We start from the raw sequence: 24,225 nt of genomic DNA, 5'->3' as shown, positions 1-24,225 counted from the left end.
TTCCTCTCCTCGGACTCATATCCATCCATTAACAAATTTCCTTATTAACTATAATGTACAAAGTGACATACTAACCAACATGTGGGCAGAGCTCTCATTTAGAGATCAATCTTGTCTTCAAGGAACTTTGAGCCTGTTTTCCACAGAGTTTTATAGTATCCAGCTTTATATTCAGGTCTCTAATCCATTTTGAGTTCACTTTTGTGTATGGTGTTAAATAATATTTTAATTTCATTTTTTTTACATGCAGATGTCAAATTTTCCCAGGACCATTTGTTAAAGACTATCTTTTCTCCATTGTATAGGCTTTTGTTTCTCCATTAAAAAAAAAAAAATTGTTCTGATGAAAAAATTGTTCTGTGAAAGAAAAATGCAATTAGTAATCTGATAGGGATTCCAATGAATCTGTAGATTGCCTTGGGAAGTATATTCATTTTGACAATATTGATTCTTCTGATCCAAGAACATGGTATATCTTTCCATCTGTTTCTTCCATCTTCATTTCTTTCATCAATATGTTAATAGTTTTTGGAATACAGGTCTTTTGGCTCTTTAGGTAGGTTTATTCCTAGATGTTTTATTCTTTTTGATGTAGTGGTAAATGAAATTGTTTATTTAATTTCTCTTTCTGATCTTTCATAGTTAATGTATAGAAATGTTCATTTTCTGTGTATTGATTTTGTATCCTGCAACTTTATCAAACTCATTGATGAGCTCCAGTGTTTTCTCATAGCATCTTTAGGATGTTCTATGTATAATATCATGTCATTTGCAAACAGGAATGATTTTACTTCTTTTCCAATCTGGATTCTTTTTACTTATTTTTCTTTTCTAATTGTCATGGGTAGGCCTTCCAAAAACCATGTTGAATAAAAGTGGAGAGAGAGGAAATGCTTTCAGTGTTTCACTGTTAAATATTATGTTAGCAGTAGGTTTGTCATATATGGCCCTTATTATGTTGAGGTAGCTTCCCTCTATGCCAACTTTCTGGAGAGTTTTTATCATAAATGAATGCTGATTTTTGTCAAAAACTTTTTCTGCATCTATTGAGATATCATATGGTTTTTATTCTTCAATTTATTGATATGGTGTATCACATTGATTGATTTGCAGATATTTAAAAAGTCCTTGTATCACTGGGATAAATCCCACTTGATCATGGTGTATGATCATTTTAAGATATTGTTGGATTTGGATTGCTAGTATTTTGTTGAGAATTTTTGCATCTATATTCATTAGTGATATTGGCTTGTAATTTTCTCTTTTTGTGCTGTCTTTGTCTAGTTTTAGAATCAGGATGGTGGAGGCCTCACAGAATAACTTTGGGGAGTGTTCTTACTTTGAAATTTTTTGGAAAATTTTCAGAAGGATAGGTATTAATTCTCTAAATATCTAATAGAATTTGCCTGTGAAACCATCTGGTCTTGGATTTTTGTTTTGGGGGAGTTTTTAAATCACCATTTCAATTTCAGTACTTGTAATTGGTTTGTTCATATTTTCTATTTCTTGTGGGTCCAGTCTTAGAAGTTTATACATTTCTAAGACTTTGTCTGTTTCTTCTAGATTGTCTATATTTTGGGGCATAGAGTTACTTGTAATACTCTCTTATGATCTTTTGCATTTCTGTGGTGTCTGTTGTAATTTCTTTTTCATTTCTAATTTATTGATTTGAGCCCTCTCCCTCTTTTTCTTGATGAGTCTGATTTAAAGTTTATCAATTTTGTTTCCTTTTTCCAAGAAATGAACTTTTCATTTCATTGGTCTTTTCCAGTGTTTTCTTCATCTCTGTATTTCGTTTATTTCTGCTCTTATCTTTATGATTTCTTTCTGTCTACTAACTTTGGGTTTTGTTTGTTTTTCACTAGTTGTTTTGGTGTAAGATTAGGTTGTTTGAGATTTTTCTTTTACCTGAGATAACACTGTATCACTATAAACTTCCCTGTTAGAACTGCTTCTGCTGAGTCCCAAAGGTTTTGGATCATTGTGCTTTTGTTTTCATTTATCTCTAGGTATTTTTTTTTTTTTTTGAGACATGTGCACCCCAAAGTTCATTGCAGCACTATTTCCTTTTGAATTTCTTCAGTGATCCATTGGTTGTTTGCTAGTGTATTGTTTAGCCTCCACATATTTGTGTTTTTTACAGGGGATTTTTTTTTCTTATTATTTATTTATTTAAGTTGAGAATTGTTTTATTCAGCAGACTTTTTGAGGGCTCAAGCCCAGGAGACAGCCTCTCAGATAGCTCTGAGGTACTGTTTTGAAGGATATATAAGAATTTTGCAACAAAAGCAGGTAGTCAGAACATCAAAAGGTTACTATTAGAGAAAACCAAGCATCTCACAGGAATGAATTTAGCTTTTTTCTGTGTAGCAGAAGAAACAAGAATCTGGGCTCAATGAAATCATTCCTTTGCTATGCACCTTAGCTATCCAATGCCAGTATCTTGTCCTTTTTCATCCTGAATCCCCTCAGGGTGCACCACTGGGAGTGTCTGTAGTGGCTGAAGGCTTGGCGATAGTCAGCCCACTGGTCTCCATACTGCAGTCCCTCGGGGCTCACCAACCAGGCCACAGTATTGGCTGATGACTAGACAGCTGCAGCATCCTTTGTTGACAGGGCAGCAAATTTTTTATTCTCAGCTGTAAAGGACATTGAGCCTCAGTTTTCTCCAAACCAGCTTCCTCCAGGTGGTTCCTCTGCCCATTGAGAGGGTCAGTGGGCCTGTGGCCCTGGATCTGGAAAAGTAAAAAGCAATTAAGTTTTGAGAAAATAACATATAGGAGACTCTTCATGACCTTGAGGTGAGCAGGTGGCAGTCTTAAACAGGACTCAAACAGGACTAATCATAATAAAAAATAAGTTGAACTTAATTAATATTTCACTACAGGCTTTTAAAAATTATCTTTCTGTTTATAAAAAAATGAAAATTGCTCTTTAAAAAGGACATTGAAAATAAGATGGTAATGGTGTATTTTCTATCACAGCACACCCCCCTCATACTCCTCTACATTCTCTCCATCCCCATTGATTGCCCAGAAAAATTTTTTTCTACAACAACCATACTGGTCGTTGACAGGCTAACTGGTTTGGTGATATTTTATTAGCAAAAAATATTCACATTTAGAAAAATAATTAGATTACAATTTCCTTGACACCATGGACTAGCTCAGACTTATCCAGGTAATTAATGTGACTTGATCATCAGTAAGAGTCATAAGAGAGTTAATCTGAAAGACTCCAGAGAGAAACAAGGCTCAATGGGAAATCAAAGTGAGTAGCAATAGAGTCTTAGAAGGGCCTGGAATCTAACTTAAAACAGCTCCCAAACCAGTTAGTGTCATGTATGGTCATGGTTTAGAAGAGGTAAGGTAACTGGGAATGGAAGCAGCAGGATGAAACCTACTGGCAGAAAATCACATTTGCTCATAGTGTGTAAAAAAGAAGTGCGGGGATCACACAATCACAAGACCAAGAATTAGAGAAGGGCATTTAAGGGAAGAGGAAATGGCACATCCTGTGGCATGAATGATAGAATGATGGAATACTCAATGTCCTGCATTATGAGGGGGAAAACAATATGAGTGATGATTTGAAAGTAATCAGTGGCAATTGGAGAGATTAAAAGAGCAAATTGAATTGCTGGCTTAGAAAGGGTTTTTTGTAAAAATGTACTAATGTATTCAGATGTCATTCTTGTAGGTAAAGCTTTTTGAGTAGGCAATTAACACTTCTAATTTTCAGAATTTGATAATTCTAAAAGTGCAAATAAAATATAAAATAAGTGGATACTGAATGTGGAGACTTTCTTTAATTGGCAAAAACTACATGCTCACTGTAAATAATCAAACAGGATGGTGATGTATTAATAAAAGAGGATATTATCCACCATTCTCCCCTAACCCCAAGCAGTCCTTCTTGAATGTGTTGCTAATCACTCAGTCATGTCCTACTTTTTGTGACCCCATGGACTGTAGCCTGCCAGGCTCCTCTGTCCATTGGCATTCTCCAGGCAAGAATACTGGAGTGGGTTGACATGCCCTTCTCTAGGGGATCTTCCCAAGCCAGGGATAGAACCCTGGTCTCCCATATTGCAGGCGACTTCTTTACCATCTGAGACACCTAACCAGTGTTAATAGTTTGGTATTTATCATGTTATACTTTTATCTACAATCAAAACATAGAAAAACATATGCATGTGTATACATACAATTTTATAAAAATATGATAATGCTATAAGCATTGCCCCTGAATTTTTTTCTAAATTCAAAAGTTATTACTTTATAGTAATTATAAAGAGTGATAATGTAAAAAAAAAAAAAAAATCACCATATGTGCCTGGTCCTCTTTTAACAATTTTATTGGCAGTATTTCATTTAGCCCTCATTATAATCATGTGGTACTATTATTTTCTCTATTTAAAGATAAGAAAGTTGAAACTCAGGTTAAAGAACTCTCCTAAGGTCAGATCACCCAGCTGTGTTAAGACCAATGTCAATGAGTATATTGTGTATATTTTATTCTAAGAGTTTTATAATTTCCAGTCTTACATTTAGGTCTTTAATTCACTCTGAGTTTATTTTTGTATGTGGAGTGAGAAAAGGGTCTAGTTTCACATTTTTACATGTAGCTTACCATATTTCCCAGCAGCACTTGTTGAAGAAACGGTCTTTTCCCTATTGTATATTCATGTTCCCTTTGTAGTAGAGTAATTGGCCAAATGTGGATTCTTTCTGGGTTCTATTCTGTTCCATTAACCTGTGTGTCTCTCTTTGTGCCATTTCATACTGTTATTATTACTGTAGTTTTGTAGTATAGTCTGAAGTCAGGGAGTCTTAATACCTCTAGCTTTGATCTTTTTTCTCAAGATTGCTTTGACTATTCAGGGTCTTTTGTGGTCCTACACAAATGTTAATATCATTTGTTCTAATTCTGTGAAAAATGTTATGAATGTTTTGATAGGGACTGCATTAAATCTATAGATAGTAAGGATAGTTTTTTTAGCTTTATTTATTTTTTAATCAGTGGAAAATTGCTTTACAATTTTGTGTTGGTTTCTGCAGTAAAACAATGTGAATCAGTTGTAACTACGCGCGCGCGCGCGTGTGTGTGTGTGTATCCCTTCTCTCCCTCCTGTCCCAGGATATTTTAACAATATTAATTTAACAATATTTAAAAATAATTTAACAACATTAATTCTTCCAATCCGTGAAAACAGAATATCTTTCCATTTCTTTGTGTCATCTTCAATTTATTTTAGTAGTGTCTTACAGTTTTTGAGTATTCCTACATATACTCTTTTTATTTGGTCATAATCAAATACTTTTGATTATAAATGTAATTGTTTTATTTCTGATAGTTCATTATTACTATGTAGAAAAGTAACAGATTTCTATATATTGTATCCTGAAACTTAGTTGAGTTTATTTATTCTAAAAGTGTTTTGGTGGAGAACTTAGGGTTTTCTAAATATATTATAGCATCATGTCATCTGCAAAGAATGACAATTTTACTTCTTCCCTTCCAATTTGTATGCCTTTTATTTCTTTTACTTCCCTAGTTGCTGTGACTAGGACTTATAATATTATGTTAAATAGAAGTGATGGTAATGGTCATCTTCCAATGAGTTGGATCTTTGCATCAGGTGGCCAAAATACTGGAGCCTCAGCTTCAGCATCAGTCCTTCCAATGAATATTCAGGGTTGATTTCTTTTAGGATTGACTGGTTTAATCTCCCTGCTGTCCAAGGGACTCTCAAGTGTCTTCTCCAGCATCACCATTTGAAGGCATCAGTTCTTTGGGGTTCAGCCTTTTTTATGGTCCAACTCTTACATCCATACATGACTAATGGAAAAACCATAGCTTTGACTATACAGACGTTTGTCAGCAAAGTAATGTCTTGGTTTTTAATATGCTGTCTAGGTTGGTCATAGCTTTTCTTCCAAGGAGCAAGTGTCTTTTAATTTCATGGCTGCAGTCACCATCTTCAGTGATTTTGGAGCCCAAGAAAATAAAGTATGTCACTGTTTGCATTGTTTCCCCATCTGTTTCTCATGAAGTAATGGAACTGGATGCCATGATCTTCATTTTTTGAATGTTGAGTTTTAAGCCAGCTCTTTCACTCTTCTGTTTCACCTTCATCAAGAGATTCTAGTTCCTCTTCAATTTCTGCCATTAGGGTACTGTCATTTGCATATCTGAGGTTATTGATATTTCTCTCAGCATCTTGATTTCACCTTGTGCTTCATGCAGCTTGGCATTTTGCATGATGCACTCTGCATATAAGTCAAATAAGCAGGGTGACAATATACAGCCTTGACATACTCCTTTCCCCTTTTGGAACAAGTCTGTTGTTCCATGTCTGGTTCTAACTGTTGCTTCTTGACATACATACAAAATTTCTCAGGAGGTAGATAAGGTGGTCTGTTATGCCTATCTCTTTCCAAATTTTCTGTATTCTGTTGTGATCCACACAGTGCAAGGCTTTAGCGTAGACAGTGAAGCAGAAGTTTTTCTGGAATTCTCTTCCTTGTTCTATGATCCCACGGATGTTGGCAATTTGATCGCTGGTTCCTCTGCCTCTTCTAAGTCCAGCTTGTACATCTGAAAGTTCTTGGTTCACATACTATTGAAACCTAGCTTGAAGGATCTTGAGCATGACCTTGTTAGCATATAAAATGAGTGCAATGGTGTGGCAGTTTGAACATTCTTTGGCATTGCCTTTCTCTGGGATTGGAATGAAAACTGACCTTTTCCAGTCCTGTGGCCACTGCTGAGTTTTTGAAATTTGGTGGCATATTGAGTGCAGCACTTTCACAGCATCATCTTTTAGGATTTGAAATAACCAAACTGGAATTACATCACCTCCACTAGCTTTGTTCATAGTGATGCGTCCTAAGCCCCACTTGACTTTGCACTCCAGGATGTCTGCCATCATGGTTATCTGGTCATGAAGATCATTTTTGTACAGTTCTTCTGTGTATTCTTGCCACCTCTTCTTAATATCTTCTGCTTCTGTTAGGTCCATATTGTTTCTGTCCTTTACTGTGCCCATCTTTGCATGAAATATTCCCTTGGTATCTATAATTTTCTTGAAGAGATCTCTAGGCTTTCCCATTCTATCGTTTTCCTCTATTTTTTTTTTTTTTTTTTGCATTGTTCTCTTAAAAGGTTTTCTTATCTCTCCTTGCTATTCTTTGGAACTCTGCATTCAGATAGGTATATCTTTCTTTTTCTTCTTTGCCTTTTGTTTGTCTTCTTTTCTTAGCAATTTGTAAGGCCTTATCAGAGAACCATTTTGCCTTTTTGCATTTCTTTTTCTTGGGGATGGTCTTGATCACTGCCTCCTGTACAATGTTATGAACCTCCGTCCATAGTTCTTCAGGCACTCTATCATATCTAGTCCCTTGAATTTACTTGTCATTTCCACTGTATAATCATAAGGGATTTGATTTAGGCCATATCTGAATGGCCTAGTGGTTTTCCGTACTTTCTTCAGCCTAAGTCTGAATTTTGCAATAAGTAGTTCATAATCTGAGCCACAGTCAGCTCTCAGTCTTGTTTACTGACTGTCCACAGCTTCATCTTTGGCTACAAAGAATATAATCAATCTGATTTCGGTACTGACCATTTGATGACGTCCATGTGTAGAGTCATATCTTGTGTTGTTGGAAGAGGGTGTTTGCTATAACCAGTGTGTTCTCTTGGCAAGGATATTGACCTATTAGTTTCTTTGTAGTGTGTTGGTCTGGTTTTGATATTAGGGTAATAATGCTGGCCTTGTAGAATGAGTTTGGACTTATTTCCTCCTCTTCAATTTCTTGGAATGGGTCATGAAGGATAGTTATTGACTGTTTAAATGTTTGCTAGAATTCCATTGTGAAGCCATCTGATCCTGAACTTTCATTTGTTGTGATTTTTTTATTACTGATTCAATTTAAATACTACTAATTAGTCTGTTGACATTTTCTATTTCTTTATGATTCAGTCTTAGAAAACTGTATGTTTCTAGGATTTATCTATTTCTTCTAGGCTGTCCAACGTGTTGGTGTGTAACTGCTCACAGTTCTGTTATGATTGCTAATCTATTTGTTATATTGGATATAACTTTAACTGTTTAATTTCTATTTTTGTCTGAGACTTCTCTCTTTTTCTCTTAATGAATCTAGCTAAAGGTCTATGAATTTTGTTTATCTTTTCCAAGACCAGCTGTTACTTCTATTGACCTTTTACCTTTTTTTTTTTTTCTTTTGGGAGGGGGGAAAAAAGGCATCTTATGTTTTATTTCCTCTCTGATCTTTATTATTTCCTTCTGCTGACTCTGGGCTTTGTTTGGTCTCCTTTTTCTCTAATTCCTTTAAATGGAAAGTTAGGTTATTAATTTGAGATTTGTCTTGTTTCTTGAGGTAAACCCTTTATCACTACAAACTTATGTCTTAGAACTACATTTGCTGAGTTCTATAGATTTGGGGAAATTTTGTTTCTATTTTCATTTGTCTCAGGGGATCTGATTTCCTCTTCATTTATTTCTTCAGTGACCCATGGTTTTTTTAGTGGCATGTTGTTTTAGTCTCCACATGTTTTGGGTTCTTTCCCTATTTTTCTTTCTGTAATTGATTTCTAGTTTCATATCATTATGGTCAACAAAGATCTTTAATATAATTTCAACCTCCTTAAATTTATTAAGACTTGATTTCTGGCCTAGCATGTGCTCTATCCTGGAGAAAATTCTATGTACACTTGAAAAGAATATATGTTCTACTGATTTGGGGTGTATTGTATAAGTATCTATTAAGTCAATCGGTCTCATATGTTTTTGAAGGCCACTGTTTCCTTACTGATTTTCTGTCTGGATGATCTATCCATTGATGTAAAAGTCCTGTACTACTAATGTGTCACTGTCAATTTCTCCCATTATGTAAGTTCACATTTTCTTTATTTTTTTAGGCTCTTCTGTCAGGTATATAGGTTCACAAAATACTTCTTCTTGGACTGACTCCTTTATCATTATATAATGATCTTCTTTGTCTTTTGTTATAAGCTTTGTTTTAAAGTCTGTTTTGTCTGACATAAATATTGCTACCTCAGGTTTCTTTTTATTTCCATTTACATGGAATATCTTTTTACATCTCTTCACTTTCAGTCTGTGTGTCTTTAGCTGTGAAGTGAGCCTTTACAGGCAACATACAACTGGGTGCTACTTTTTATCCATTCATGCACCCTATACTTTTTGATTGGAGCATTTATTCCACTGACATTTAAAGTGATTATTCATAGTTATATGATTTTGCTATTTTGTTACTTATTTTCCCACTGTTTTTTGTGGTTCTTCTCTGTTCTTTTAGCCTCTTCCCTATGGATTGATGATTTTCTTTAGATTTGTATTTGAGTTCCTATCTCAGTGTTTGGTGTGTGTGTGTGTGTGTGTGCATCTATTGTAGGTTTCTGAATGATAGTAACAAAAAGGTTTATATATATATCAACCTGTTACTATCTGCTTCCTTTAAATAAGTTCAAACACATTCTAAAAGCACTACATCTTTACCATGTTTTATGTTTTAGCATTATATTTTACATCTCTACAACTAACCCTTGTTTACTATAGTTATATTTGATTTTACAATATTTTTGTTTTAATCTTTCTAATAGCCTAACTGCCTTTACTATATATTTACTGTCTTTACTATATATTTACCTTTACCAGTGAGATCATTGTCCTTCATATATTTTCTTACAGCTTGTTATAGCCTTTTCCTTGTTGCTTCAAGACCTTTTCCATTTCCTGTAAAGCCTAAAAGTGGTGATGAACTCTTACTTTTTGCTTGTCTGGGAAACTCTTTATCTTTCAATTCTGATTGAAAACCATGCTGAGCAGAGTATCTCGGTTGTAGATTTTTTCCTTTCATCACTTTAAATATATCATGCCACTCCTTTCTGGCCTGTGAAGTTTCTGCTGAAAAATCAGCCAATAGTCTTATGTTGGTTCCCTTGTATGTGGCACTTTGCTTTTTTCTTGCCACCTTTAAAATTCTCTTTAACTTTTGCCCTTTCAGTTATGCTCTGTCTTGGTGTGGGTCTCTTTAGGTTAACTTTGTTTGAGACTCTCTATGCTTCCTGAACCTGGATATCTGTTTCCCCTTTCAGGCTAGGGAAGTTTTCAGCCATAATTTCATCAAATACATTTTCTGCCCCTTTCTTTTCTTCTTCTGTGAGCCATGTAGTACAGATTTCAGTAAGAGTGATGTCCCCAGAGTCTCTTAAACTATCTTTTTTCTCCCTCTTCTATTTGGGTGATTTCTGCCATTTTGTTTTTCAGGTTGTTCATGCATTCTTCTGTGTCACGTAATCTGCTGTGAAGTCCTTCTAGTATACTTTTCATTTTAATTCTTTTCTTCTTCTGCTCTGATTGCTTGTTGTTTCAAGTTAACTTTCCTAGTTCTTTAAGTTCTCATTGTATGGTTCTATTCATTTTCTGAGCTCACTGTCTATATTTATGCTTATTGAACTCTTTATTAGGTACTCAAATACAGTTCAGTTAGTCGTGTCCGACTCTTCACGACCCCATGGACTGCAGCACGCCAGGCCTCCCTGTCTGTCACCAATTAAGTAAATTATTTATCTCTAATACATTAGGTTTTATCTCTCATTTTTTGATGGTTTTCCTCTGGAAGATATTCCCCTGCTTCTCATCTTGTTGGGCTTTCTCTGTGTCTATGATATAAGGTAAAACTGTTACCTATCCTGATCCTGAAGATGTGTCCTTGTATGGGAGTGTCCCTATGCAATCTCATGAGCCTAGTGGTTTTTGGTGGGAAAGCTGCACCTGAAGTGAGCATGGGCTGTATTTCATTGCTGGGGATGTGCTGATGACTGCCAGCTTGGTGGGGGTGGTGTACGGCTGAGATCAGAGGGGCTAGCACAGGAGCCTGGTATGAACCAGGGGTGTTTGACGGTGGCCACTGCCTGTTGGGGAGTGGGGTCAGAGCCCAAGGGGCTGGAACAGGAGCCCTGAGGGAGTTTGGCTCCTCCATAGGGTGGTGGGGGGGAGAGGTTCAGACTTGACTGAGGATGGGGCTGGAGATAAGCCATCTCTGCTTCTCCCCTATGTAGTGATGTCTCTGCCTTGATTAGGGGTGGGATTGGGACCTAAGGTATGAGAACAACAGTTCCCAGTAAGCTATGTTTCTCCTCAGTATGTGTGGTGACCTGGGTCGGATCCTTGGGTTGGGAAGATCCCCTGGAGGAGGGAGAGCCACCCACTTCAGTGTTCTTGCCTGGAGAATCCCATGGACAGAGGAGCCTGGCGGACTACAGCCCACGGGATTGCAAAGAGTTGGACAAGACTGAGCAGCTAACACTCACTTTTCAGTGCCTGTGGTAGCAGTCTCTATCTTGGTCAGGAGCAGTGCCAGAGCAGGAGGGGCTGAAGCAGAACTGAGCCTGGTGCAGACTTCAGGGTGTGCTGGGGGGTACTGGCAGGCCCACCAGAACGGTCAGGCAGTTTTCAATCTGCTGCCTTTATTCTAGGACTGGGAGCAACAAGCGTTATGTGTGCACTCTTAGGAGCAGAGTCTATGGTAACTCCCTCCTCTTCTAGGTCTCCCACCAGGGGTACTTCTCCTAGATCACTTCTGTCCTCCTGCCATACTGTATACAGTTCTTTCTTTACAATCTTGGTTGTGGAACAGCTGTTCTGCTAGTCATCAGGTTGTTCTCAGGGAAGGATGCTCTACAGGTAGTTGTAGTTTTGATGTGTTCATGGTGGAAAGGAGGTGTGTTGGTAAGTTCTAGATCCCCTAATTCCACCACCTTGATCCTGCCTCAGTTTCAAATCATCTCCTCTCTTAAGATAGGGAAAGAAATTTGGAAAGTGGTTGGCTGCCTTTCTTGATCTGTTGTCTTGAGATCTGCGTGTGTGCATATATACATACACATATGTACATTGCACATGTGCTACTCCTCCTGTGTAGGTTTTGGCTTTAACCCAAATACATTAGTGCCGTTGAAACAGCCTGCAATGTTTGTGCTGCTTGGCATGTGACTGGGTGGTAAAGAATCTGCCTGCAATGCAGGAAACCTGGGTTCCATCCCTGGGTCAGAAAGATCCCCCTGGAGAAGGGAATGGCAACCCACTCCAGTATTCTTGCCTGGAGAATGCCCATGGACAGAGAAGCCTGGCAGGCTACAGTTCGTGGGATGTATGAAGGGGTTAGAAATTGCACTTTGTAACCAGAACCTAGGTCTCCTTCTCCTATCCAACTTTATCAGGATTCTGCTAATGTTTGGGGTCTAGTCTTGTACCTGTGTTTTTTCTCCACTGGTCCCGAACTTGATGTGGCAGGGGACCATCAATTACTGAAGAAAACCAAAGAGTGGCATGCTGAATCGGATACTCATTCAGTGCAGATGTCCAATTAACCTTCCAGCATAGGTGAAAGCTGGTGGCCCACGAGGAGGAAGAACTATTCAGAAAAAAATGCATGAATAGAGAAAACACATAAGGAGATATAATAGAGGGTCTAAAATTCCTGGTTAAATTGTTTTGAATATATTCTCTGAGCTACTCGAAGACAGAAAAGCTCTAAGCCAATGCATATTTTGAAATGCATATGCATTCATTGGTCCATTATCATGCTAAACTGACAGCTACTGAAATTTGCAGGTAATATAGCAATGATTGATTGATGTCATCTTCTCTGTCCTGTACCATGGGCCTTTCTTGGGGCTCAAGGAAAGATATCTTGCTGTGGCATTTAGGGAAGTGAAAGAGAGGGCATTGATGCAGGAATCTGAAAATAAATTGCTGTGATCCTGCAGCTGCATTAAACTGTCTTAGGCAATATTCCCATTGGACCCTTGGATAAAATACTGGCTTTAAACAGTGCCTCCTGACTAGGTCCACAACTCTAAATTATGTCTGGGTTTAACCAGTTGCTACAGATATAAGATGGATGCCTAGGAATAAACCATGCCATCTGAAGCCCTCCAGAAAGTGGACAGAGATGAAACATGTTGATGGAGGGCTACTTCAGACTGATACATTAAAAAATGGATTAGCTGGAGAGGCAGTGATTCTTGGTAGAACTTGGCCGATGTTGATTCCCTTGTTGCCCTTGGAAAAAGGGAGACTCCCTAAGCTGTCCCAGTAGCACAGAAACGACGAAGTTGAGCTAAGCTATAAGTATTAATATCATTCCTAGGCCCATCTCTGTATATATATATATATATATATATAATGTCACAAGCTATTGATTTACCATTTACAAACACACACACATATATATATATCTTCTCACCAAGAAGGTGAGAGTTTTAAAATTATGTGATTTCTGTGCTTGGGTTAAATGAAAGGGTTTCTTATCAAATGAATAGTGCTTAAAAAATATCTTTGTTATATTACAGGCTTAGTTGTCTATGAGGCTCATTGAGACTTTTATTTAATCCCCCAAAATATTACATTTTTTCAAACACTGAAGTATTCTTAATTTGCTTAAATGTGGTAACAATATTGTGCTTACTTAGGAGAAGATATTTTAATTATGCTGGACAACTTAGGAATCAAGAGTTATAATGACTGCAGCTTTCAATATTTTAGAGTAAAAAAAAGTTTATTTTATTTGTAACATAAATATATATTTATCTCATTGAATTTTGGCTTCCTAAAGCCTTTAAGTGAGAAGGAAATAGCACCCCACTCCAGTACTCTTGCCTGGAGAATCCCATGGATGGAGGAGCCTGGTGGGCTACAGTCCATGGGGTCGCAAAGAGTCAGACATGACTGAGCGACTTCACTTTAAAGCCTTTAAGGTTAAATCTAAGATTCTTAAAATACGTTCAAGGCTCTATAGAGCCTAGACCCAGACTAATTCTTCACTTTTCTCTTGTGCCAATCCCTCCTTTGACTAGAAAACTTTAGCCATTTGCAGTCCACAATATATCATACCTTTACCACCACAGAGCCTTTGAAAATGTGGTTCCTTTTTATCCCACATCAAATTTTCTGTCCTTCCTCACAGTTCTTTTGCTACTTGTAGAGTACTACTCAGCTTTTGCTTAGTTATCTGTGTACTCAGCTGTGTCCAACTCTTTGTGACCCCATAACCGGGCTCGTCTGTCTATGGGATCTTCCTGACCCAGGAAGTGAACCCACATCTCCTGCTTTGGCCATCAAACTCTTCTCCACTGAGCCACCTGGGAAGCCTTTGCTTGGTTATGCCACAATAACAAACACCCCCCTACACACACCCCACATCACAGTGGCTAACAAGGATGGTTGTGTTCTCAATCTTTGACTCTCACATAGCCTGTTAAGAACCTTAGGAAATGTCTTCGCTTCACTGGGATTTTTCCTTCATCTATAAAACAGGTTATGGTATCCATCCTTCCCCTGTCACAGACCTTTCCACTGTACTAGGTTATAATCCTAAGCTGTTAAGTGCAGCCTGTGTGTTCTGAACACAACCTCAAACTCTGACCTTATTGACAATCCCTTTCCTTCTTCCTCACCTTGTTCCCTTGACAGTTGTCTCCTTCTAGCTGTTTGGAAGCAGACTACCACTCATTCAGTGTCAAGCAATGTTCCCTGTCTTAGACGGGTTTTACCCCTAGTGCACAACTGTCTTCTACTCTCCAGTTCTCAGCTAAAATATCTATACTCAGCGAAGTCTTCGGAATATTGTAACTTAAAAGGAAGGGCTTCACTGATGGTTTATTTTTTTAATGTATCTTTAATTGGAGGATAGTTGGTTTACAATGTTGTGTTGATTTGTGCCATAGAACGTGAATCGGCCTAAGTATACACATCTCCCCTCCCTCTTGAGTCTCCCAGCTACCCACCAGCTAGCTATTTTACACTCAGTAGTGAATATGTGTCAGTGCTATAGTCTCCTTCCTCTGCTGTGTCCACAAGTTTCCTATGTCTGCATCTTTATTCTTGCCCTGCAAACAGGCACATCACCTTACCATTTTTCTAGATTCCATATATATGCATTAATACCGATATTTGTTTTTCTCTTTTTGACTTAACTCTGTATAACAGACTCTTGTTACTCATTATTTTCTTTCATAGGCCAAGGGAGTTAGTGGGGTGGTTAACAATGCAGGCTCTAGAGTCAGATGCTTGGGTTTGAATCTCAGCTCTGATACTTATCTTCCACATCTTTAAAAAGGGCATGGAAACAGTGAAGGACAGGGAAGCCTGGCTTGTTGCAGTCCACAGGGTCACAAAGAGTGGTACATGACTTAGCACTCAAATAACAATAAAAACAGATGGCTGTCATGAATATGGTGTGAATGAATTTAAAGGACTAGCGCAAATTTCTGGTGCATGTAAAGAAATTAATGATACTTACTGTGATTTTAAATAATTTATCACAGCATTTTAAATTACCATAGATATGCATGTATATTTCTTCAAGTTGAAAGAAATCTTAAAATCTTAAGTGATCTTTCCCACAATTCCATTTTTTTTTTTCTCTGTTATTGTTACCTAGACCTTGTTTGAACAATTCCTTGGAAGAATTCACTATATCATAAAGCAACCTTAAATGTCTGTAGATTTATATTCTTGTAAATTCTACCACTTAACTCTTCCTTCTAGAACAGACCACCACAATTGATTCTCTTTTCTACCTCATAACTGCAGCTTTCCTGGCAGCCCAGGGAGCACTATTTCCAGTGCCAAGAACCCAGGTCCCTACATCACCACTCTTCCAGTCAACTTTCCAATCTGGAGCCTCTTGTCCATGCCATATGACTTTGTCAACATTTATTTTATGGAGCTCAGTGTTGAATATTCCAAAGTGTTAAATCTATGATTTAGAGCTAATGTGAAAGAGTGAGGAATTCCTGTGCAAAAATAAAGGCTTAACAGAGAGTGCTGATAAGATGTTTGGAATGTAAACACTAAATATGTGCTCTCACCTGATAAGACTCTTCCAGATTCCTCCTTCTCATATGTATACTCTCCTCCCTCCAGAACATTTCAAGAAATCATTTGGCAGTAACTATTGAGTACCTACTGTGTGTCTGCCCCTGTAGGCGCTAAAGCAATCACAAGTCAACAGAAAGGGTAAAAGATGTGAAATCATCAGGACTATCCTTCCGGTGTTCCTGAGGCTGCTAGAGTAGGGGCCAGTCATGGGTTTCGTGGAGGGGAAAGAACAGGACTATCAAAAGTGTAGATTTTAGAACCTTAAAATGAGAGGAACTGTTTATCAAGTTCCTTGTCCATCTCAGCATTCAGAAAGTTGAAAATCTGCTCATTTTGGAAGTGAAGAATGCATCCTGTCTTAGTCAAAATCTCTGGAGACAGACTTTAGACTTTTTGTGACTTAATTACACCCATTTTTCCTCCTTTCTAAATGCAATATCTCTTGCCTCATTGAGGACAAAATGGACTTATTTTTGTCTGACAATCATACAGACAATCTGATCAGCACCCTGCCCCGCCAAGTGATTTTCCCATTTCAATTGCAAAACTTCCTGGACCAGTTAGAGGCAGCAACATTATTTGGTTTGCAGCTAAGCTAGAAAGGCTGCTTCAGTGGAAATGCTTCTGACTTCATTCACTAAGCTACTTGGTTCTGTTATTAACACTGGTCCAGAAAGGTTGCTGGTAGTGAGAAAGATTCCCTTCTACCCTGGGCAACAAGACTGTACCACCAGAGAAAAGACAGTGATGATGGAAAATCTCAAAGCCACTGACATCTGGGAGAGATTTATGAAACACCGAACAAGCAGAACAAGGATGCTTGTGCCATTGGGTTATATAAAATATGCAGTTTTAATTCAGTAAACAGTTTATCTTTTCACACAGCTTAGTTTGCTGGGATAATTACCTTCCTGAGCAGTGCATGTCATGTACAAGGCAAAGCGTGTGCAAAATACACAAATCTGTGTGTGCCATTGGAAAATACAGCAGAGAGAGGAGTATTACATTTTAGAAAAACATGCTGTAGACAGTTAATCCAGGAAATCTGAAAATTGTGCTGTTGTTGTTGTGAAACTAAGTAAGCTTAACTTTATCTTATCATAACGATAGGTAATTGAGCCCTGTGCTCAGTATTTTTCAAGCCTTCCAGAGGTTAAATAACTTACTCAAAACAGGCATTCAGTGAAGGCATGTGGAGGCTGAGTTTGACCCCAGGAAATGTGCCCCAGAGCCTGGATCATCTTCCCCGAAAGAAGCCCTCTCTGCTTCCTTCAGTGACCAGCACCTCTGCTGGTGGACTAGACCCCGTGCCCTCCTGCCTTTTAGGACATAGTTCCTGCACTGCTAACTCCTCTCTCTCCTGGGACACTTGTTTTCCTTTCTCTTTTGCATCTTTTCCCATCAGCATATACAAATGTTGCAGTTTGTTTCATCCTAAGGAACTTCTGTTGATCTCATTTTTCCTTCCAGTTATCACCTCATAGTTATGCTTTCCTTGATAACAAAACTTCTTAAAGACTTTATATTTAGTCTCCACTTCTGATTTTCTCCTGAACCCATTCTACGTAGGCTTTCGCTGCTGCTAAGTTGCCTCAGTTGTGTCGGACTTGTAGACCATAGCCCTCCTCCTCCAGGTAATCTTTCCAACCCAGGGATCGAACCTGCATCTCCTGATGTGGCAAGCAGGTTCTTTACCACTAGCACCACCTGAGAAGCCCTACTTAGGCTCTTATCTCTGTACTTCTGACACTGATGCTTTAATGGTCACCTGTCCATTGTAGCATGTGACATTGATTACTCTCTCTCAAAGCATTTTCTATGTTTGGCTTCCAAAAATACCCTCTCCTAGTTTCCTTCTGTCTTTGCCCTCCACTCCTTCACATATCCCTTATTGGTTTCATCCCCATAAAGTTTTCACAGTGAAGTAGAAGTAATATAGAACTTTAGGACTTCATCTCCATCATGAAACCCTTCCAATATCCATATTCTTACTTAATGTCATTTGAATGTCTAATAGCCATCTCAAACTCAACACATCTTAAATGTACCTCATGACTTTCCCCCAACACACAACTCATGGCCAAATCAGACCCATCTAATTATCCATACCTCTGCTGATAAAAATGCCATCTTTCAAATTGTTCAAGCCAAAATCATGACGTCTTCTTTGACTCCTCTGTTTCTCTCCCACTCCATATCTAATCTTTCAGGAAATCCTATTGGCCCATCTTCAATATCTATGCACTTTACTCCCCACCTACACAGATACCACCCTAATCCATGTCAGCATCAGATTTTACTTGGAATATCTCAGTTGCCTCCTGCTTTCAAACTTAGCCCCCTGCACCCTAGTCTCAATCCATAAGCCATATGATACTTTAAAATGCACCAGTTAGATTATCTCACTTCTCTGCTTAAAATATTTCAATGGCTTCCCATCTAATTCAGAAAACACAAAGTCCTATGACAAGCCCCATCCCACCTCCAAATTTCTGATCTCTGGGGTACCTTGATTCAGGCATAACGGCTTCTTTGCTAGGTCTTCTGGCTGTGCCCTCTGCTTGGAATGCTTCCTCCTGATGCACACCTGGTTGCTCCCATTTCCTCACTTAGGTCACTGCTCACAGGGTTCCTTCTTAGTGATGCCTCCTCTAACAACTTTATTTAAAATGGAACGCCCCCATACATACTTACATTCACACACAATCTTTTCCTTTTCCCTGCATTATTATTTCCATACTATTTATTGTCCTTTCGCATACTACATAATTATTTACCCATTTTGTTTACTGTCTGCACCCCTCAACTCAATATCAGTTCCTGGAAAGTAATGGTTTTGTCTGTTTTCTTCACAGCTGTATCCAAGAGCTTAGAGGAGTGCTAGAAACATTGCTAAGTGCCTGTTTGTTGAACTAATCTGTCCTAATACCGCAAACCTAGAGAATGGTGGAAATGACATTCATCACAGCCACAGGCCCATTTTCCAAAAGGGTTGGTGTGCTGCCTGTATTAGTATCGGGAACCCTACCTGTGACTTCATCAGTGTAATGTCTACCTGTACTTGTGGGATGCAGTGGAGTATAGGGGTTATGTGTGCAGTCCTGAAGCCAGAACTCTTGGGTATGGATTCCGCCTTGGGCACTTATTAGCATTTTGAATAAGGTCCTAAAATTTCTTGTGCATTTTTTTCCACATCTGTAAAATTAAGGTAATAAGATCATTTGCCCCAGAGGGTTGTTGTAAAGATCCATTAAGTTAAAATACATAAAGTGCTTAGGGCAGCATCCTATAAAAGTCATATTAATAATAACAATAATGAGGATAAAGCTAACAGTCACATTTCTGTTTATCATGAGAGATCAAAGATGTTGATCAAAGAATACAAACTTTCAATTACAAGATAAATAAATTCTGGGGATCTAATGTATAGCATGGTGACTACACTCAATGACACTGTATTGTACACTTCAAAGTTGACAGTGAGATGAGAATTTTCATATTCTCACCATGACAACAACAAAGTAGCAATTATTTGAGGTAAAGGACAAGGTAACTAACTTTACTGTGGTAAATATTTCACTATATATATAAGTGTGTATATTTATATGTGCAAAAATATATAATCACACTGTAAACCTTAAATTTACACAATGTGACATTATATTCTAATTGTATCTCAATAAAGCCAGGGAAAATAGAAAACAAAGAAACACTATGGAGGATTCTGTGAAAACCCTTCCATTTCCAAAGAAAGCAAAATGTAAACGGTAGCCCATTAGAAATATATCTTAGCAAGTAAACTTTTTTGAGCACTTACTTAGTAGTAGGTACTGTTCTAAGTACTTTGTATGTTTTAACTGACTTAATCCTCACAAGAAACCTATGATATATGTACTAATCTTAAAGATGTGGAAAATGAGGGCAGAGAAACTAATAAATCTGCTGAAGATGGATTTTCATAGCTGCTATAATAGAAGAAAATGTTTCATTTCATGTTTCTAAGGTAAGAAAGGATAGTTGTTGCCTAAGGAATTAGTGATTACAACAGGACAGGTCACAAATGCAAAAACTTCAATGGTAGGCACTCAGATATGTCTCCCCAATTTTTAAAGCACAATGGTTCTCAATGTATGGTCATGACACTAATATCCAGAAATAATTGTAAGTTAGGTCCTGAATAATCTTCCCTTGTAGCAAAGTACTGAAATTGGAAAATGATTTATACAATAGAGCAGATACAAGTTTATAACTGCAGTTATGCCACTCTTACTATGGTATCATTTCTAAACAGGAAGAGAAAGAGATGGAGTTACATCTAGGATGTTGAGAATCATCCTGAATGGACATTAATCACAGGTATGTAATTAATTGGTCAATTACTGTAGCACTTACAAGGTTTTTGAGGCCATATGAAAATGTGGGTGTACCCTTGGGAAACCGTCACTCATTGGAACACCATGTGTTAAGGGCCTCCCTGGTAGCTCAGTTGGAACACCGTGTGTTGTGTATGCTATAGTAGAAAAGGGTTGACACCTTTTAGGCCAGATGGCGAGGGTTAGTACTTATAAGAAACTGCTTAGTTAAGGTTCCTCTCTGAACTTTAGAAGACTGATAATTAGCTGAAGACCTCTGGTCTTACATGCAAAGACTATACAAAAAAAGGTACCGATTGCAAGGCCAGTACAGCTCATAAATGGGCTGGGGTCAGTAAAGATTGTGTCATCAAGCCTTATGTTGAACCCAGACACAGGAATGGGAAGTGATGGGCAAAGGGAGGCTAGGTGCCTCCATCAGGGAAAGATGTTATTCTCTCATCAAGAGGTACTTCAACTAGTTCCTGCCTTCAGGAAGAGTAAAGCCTAAACCGTAGATCTCTTTATACTTGTAGGAAACCCCATCATTCTCCACACCTCATGTGCATCATCTTGTGACTACTGTCACCACAAGAAACCCAGGACTCCATGGGAACCCATTTTCCTCCAGGCGCTAACACCTACATGACTCTGTATGTAGATCACTGCTGCTGACCCCAGTTCCTCTCCTCCCCCATATCCTGTGACCAGTAGGCTCCTTCCACAAACTCTCCATACTTTCTATGCCTTCAGTCTTGCCTTCAAGAACCTTCAACCTTGGCAGGCAGATTCTTTACCATTGAGCCACCATGGAAGCCCCTTTGTGTCACTAGAAACCATTAAAATAGCTGTTATCAAACTGGAGAGGGGCGGAATAAGCAAATCTTGCTACAATTCTACTGCTTTTCTCTTTCTTTAATTCAGTGTAAATAGAAATCCCCAAAGCCTTCAGTATTTATTAACATATCTAAAACAAACAAAAATGTTCATCACCTTCTTCTCGTAGAAACCCGGCTTTCCCTTGAGGTCAGTGCTTTCTCTCTGCAGTTTTCTCGTGGATTCTTCCCCCGCGTCTTTATCAGAGGCCTGGGGTGTCACTTTCTTGCTTTTCACTGCTACTTTCAACTCTTTTTTTTTTTTTTTTAAACCCCCATTGGAGTCTCACTTTGCTCGGCTCAAATATATATTACCTCCTCCTTAATGCAGTTGTCAGATGAATCTGTGTAACTATCCCTCATTTCTTAAAAACTTTGGTTCGATGTCTTTCCCTATTTGACCTTTCTCCTAAATTCAATTTTAGTGAATTAAAAAAGTAACCATAGGGATTTTTTTAAATCCCTGAACTTTCAATTCCCAAAGTTTCCTTTTTCAGTATTTTTCCTCCTACCCTTTCCCTAGACCTTATGAGTAGCAATACGACAGCTCCTCCATACTCTCATTTTCAAACTAATTTACAAACTACCATCTTCTCTCTCTCATGTTTATTCTGTTTTGTAGTCTGACTTCTTCATTCTATGATGCATGCAGTGAACTAAAGTCTCTGATTTTAGTAAAGGAGATTCTACTTATTATCTTTGAAAGCACACCTAACTTCACTAGTGCCAAAGAAGAGGAACATTAGAAGCGGAAGACTAAAGACAGCAAAGATGGCAGAGTAAGCATGTTTGACAATCTTCTCTTCCATAAAAACAAGAGGAACACTGGTATAAATTGTCAGAATAGATGTTTTCATTATTTTGAAAATTAACTAAAGTATTCTTACAGAAACCGTAAGAATTTAAGACCAATGGCTGACCCTAGGTACAACAATGAGCATTATGGCATTTACACTTGTCCTGTTTGCTTGCTCTCCCCAGCACTACAATAGCCTTGAAAATCACAGGCCTGGCAACCACTCAACGGAGCAGATGAGACTGTAGCACTTTCAAAACCACATTATCAGAGAAGCTGCCTGGTGATTTTCTGGGCAAGCCTTCGAGCAAGGTTATCTTTATTTGACCTAACATGGAGCTCAACATCCAAGGCCCTAGAAAACAGGTGGGCTAAATAATAGGCTAACCAAAAAGCTTTAAAGGAAATCAGAGGAATGAGATATCCAAAGAGGGCTTTGAAAAATGCTGACATATTCCACAGTATCTAGGAGGCCATGCACATGCTCATGGTTAATGTAAATGCTTAGGATACACTTGAGAAGACCCTAAGTGCTTGTCTTGGGCTTACTTTGAGTTTCTGCAGAAGTAGAAAGCTAAGTCGGGGTCATTAACTGCCTGGCAGAATGCTGACTTCAATATCCCAATTTAAGTAATCGATAAAACTAGAGTATTAAGTAGAAAATAGAAAATTTGAGAACACTATAACTAAATATAACAGACACCTATAGAATATTCTATCCAACAGCAGCTAGAATAAGTATTCTTCTCAAGAACAGACCCTATATTAAACCACAAAACAATTTTCAATAAATTTTAAATGCCTGAAATCATAAAAAGTATGTTTTCCAAGCACAATGGAGTGAAATTGGGAATCAATAACAGAAGCAAATTCTGTACATTTTATACATATGAGTAAATAAAGCAACACACTCATAAATAACCAATGAGCCAAGGAAGAAATCACAAGGGAAATTTGAAAACACTTCAAGATGAATGTAAACAAACTAACAACATACAAAATTTAAAGATGCAACTAAAGTAATTCTTACAAAGAAATTTATAACTGTGACTCAATTAAAAAAGAAAGATTTCTCTGAGGAAAAAATAGATATACAAATGACCAATAAGCTGTGAAAAATGCTCATAATCATCAAGGAAATTCAAAGTAAAATAACAATGAGATATAACTTCACAACCACTAGGATGGATACAATATTTGAAAAGTATTGGGAAGACTGATTGCTAGTGAGAAAGTAAAATGGTAGAGCTACTTTGTAGAACATTTTACAATTTCCTCAGTGCAAATGAAAACAAAAGTCCATACAAAATCTAGTACCTAAATGTTCATAGAAACATTATTCATAATGGCCAAAAGTGGAAACCAGCTCCTCACATGTATTATTAGCTAATAAATGGCAAAAAGATTATGGTATATTGATACAATGGACTGTTATTCAGTGACATAAAATAAAGAAGTGTTGCCCATACTACAACATAGATTAATCTTGGAAAACACTAAATGAAGCCAGAATCATAAGCCCATTCATTTTATGATTTCATTTTAAACAAATGTACCAAATAAGCAAATCCACAGGAACAGAAAGTAGATTAAGTGACTTCTAGGAGCAGGTGGAATGGGAAATAACCACTGAGTATGGAAGTTTCTTTTGGGGTGATAAAAATATTGTAGAATTAGATAATGGTGTTAGACACACAACTGTACTATAAAAGCCATTGAATTGTATATTTTCAAGGGGTAAACTTGTTTATGTCAGCAAAGTAAAAATTAGGGCAGAAATATACATATTAATCCTGACTGGAAAAATTATAAAAGACTTCCTGAGTAGTGTGCAGCATTTGCATTGGAGCAAGATCATGAATGCTCTGCAAATAGGGAGACACTGTCCTGAGAAGAGAGGGAAGGCAGCATGATTGAGAATTAATGCTTTTCTCTCTGACTACAAGGTAGTATTCTGGAATGACATTAGAGTATTATATGTGGCTAGATTTGAGAGCAGCAACACTAGGCCTCTGTGTATACAGCAGATCGGCTCTTATGACCCCTGGCTAAAACCAAGTCATGGAAGATGCAAGCTGTGCTCCTTTAGGGTCTCTAATTCCGCTTTTATTGCTCGACTCTGCACATCTCAGAGTGTCCCACTGGGAGTCTTCCAGGCTAAACAGTAAAGGAGTCCAAAGCCAGATTTCTCTCAAAACCATAGCATGCAGGTCATCTCCTGCTCTACATAATTGTGGGGTTAGGTTGTATTTCACATTTCAAACTAGCTTTTTG

At 37.8% G+C, this 24,225-nt stretch overlaps 1 long non-coding RNA gene across 1 annotated transcript in view; it reads right to left on the bottom strand.

The window, feature by feature from the left end:
- Positions 1 to 1,659: 1,659 nt before the first annotated feature.
- Positions 1,660 to 24,225, bottom strand: part of LOC139032438 (uncharacterized) — a 50,875-nt gene continuing 28,309 nt past the window's right edge. The window contains exons 2-3 of the long non-coding RNA XR_011484975.1: positions 12,298 to 12,458; positions 1,660 to 2,735 (exon numbers count right to left, since the gene is read on the bottom strand). This is a non-coding gene — a long non-coding RNA (uncharacterized lncRNA). The remainder of the gene's footprint in view (positions 2,736 to 12,297; positions 12,459 to 24,225) is intronic.

The sequence above is a fragment of the Odocoileus virginianus genome, chromosome 3 (genome assembly GCF_023699985.2).
Source record: "Odocoileus virginianus isolate 20LAN1187 ecotype Illinois chromosome 3, Ovbor_1.2, whole genome shotgun sequence".
Classification (NCBI taxonomy): Eukaryota; Metazoa; Chordata; class Mammalia; order Artiodactyla; family Cervidae; genus Odocoileus; species Odocoileus virginianus.
The sequence above is the reverse complement of the archived record's forward strand: the minus strand, read 5'-3'. Positions and strand labels throughout refer to the sequence as shown.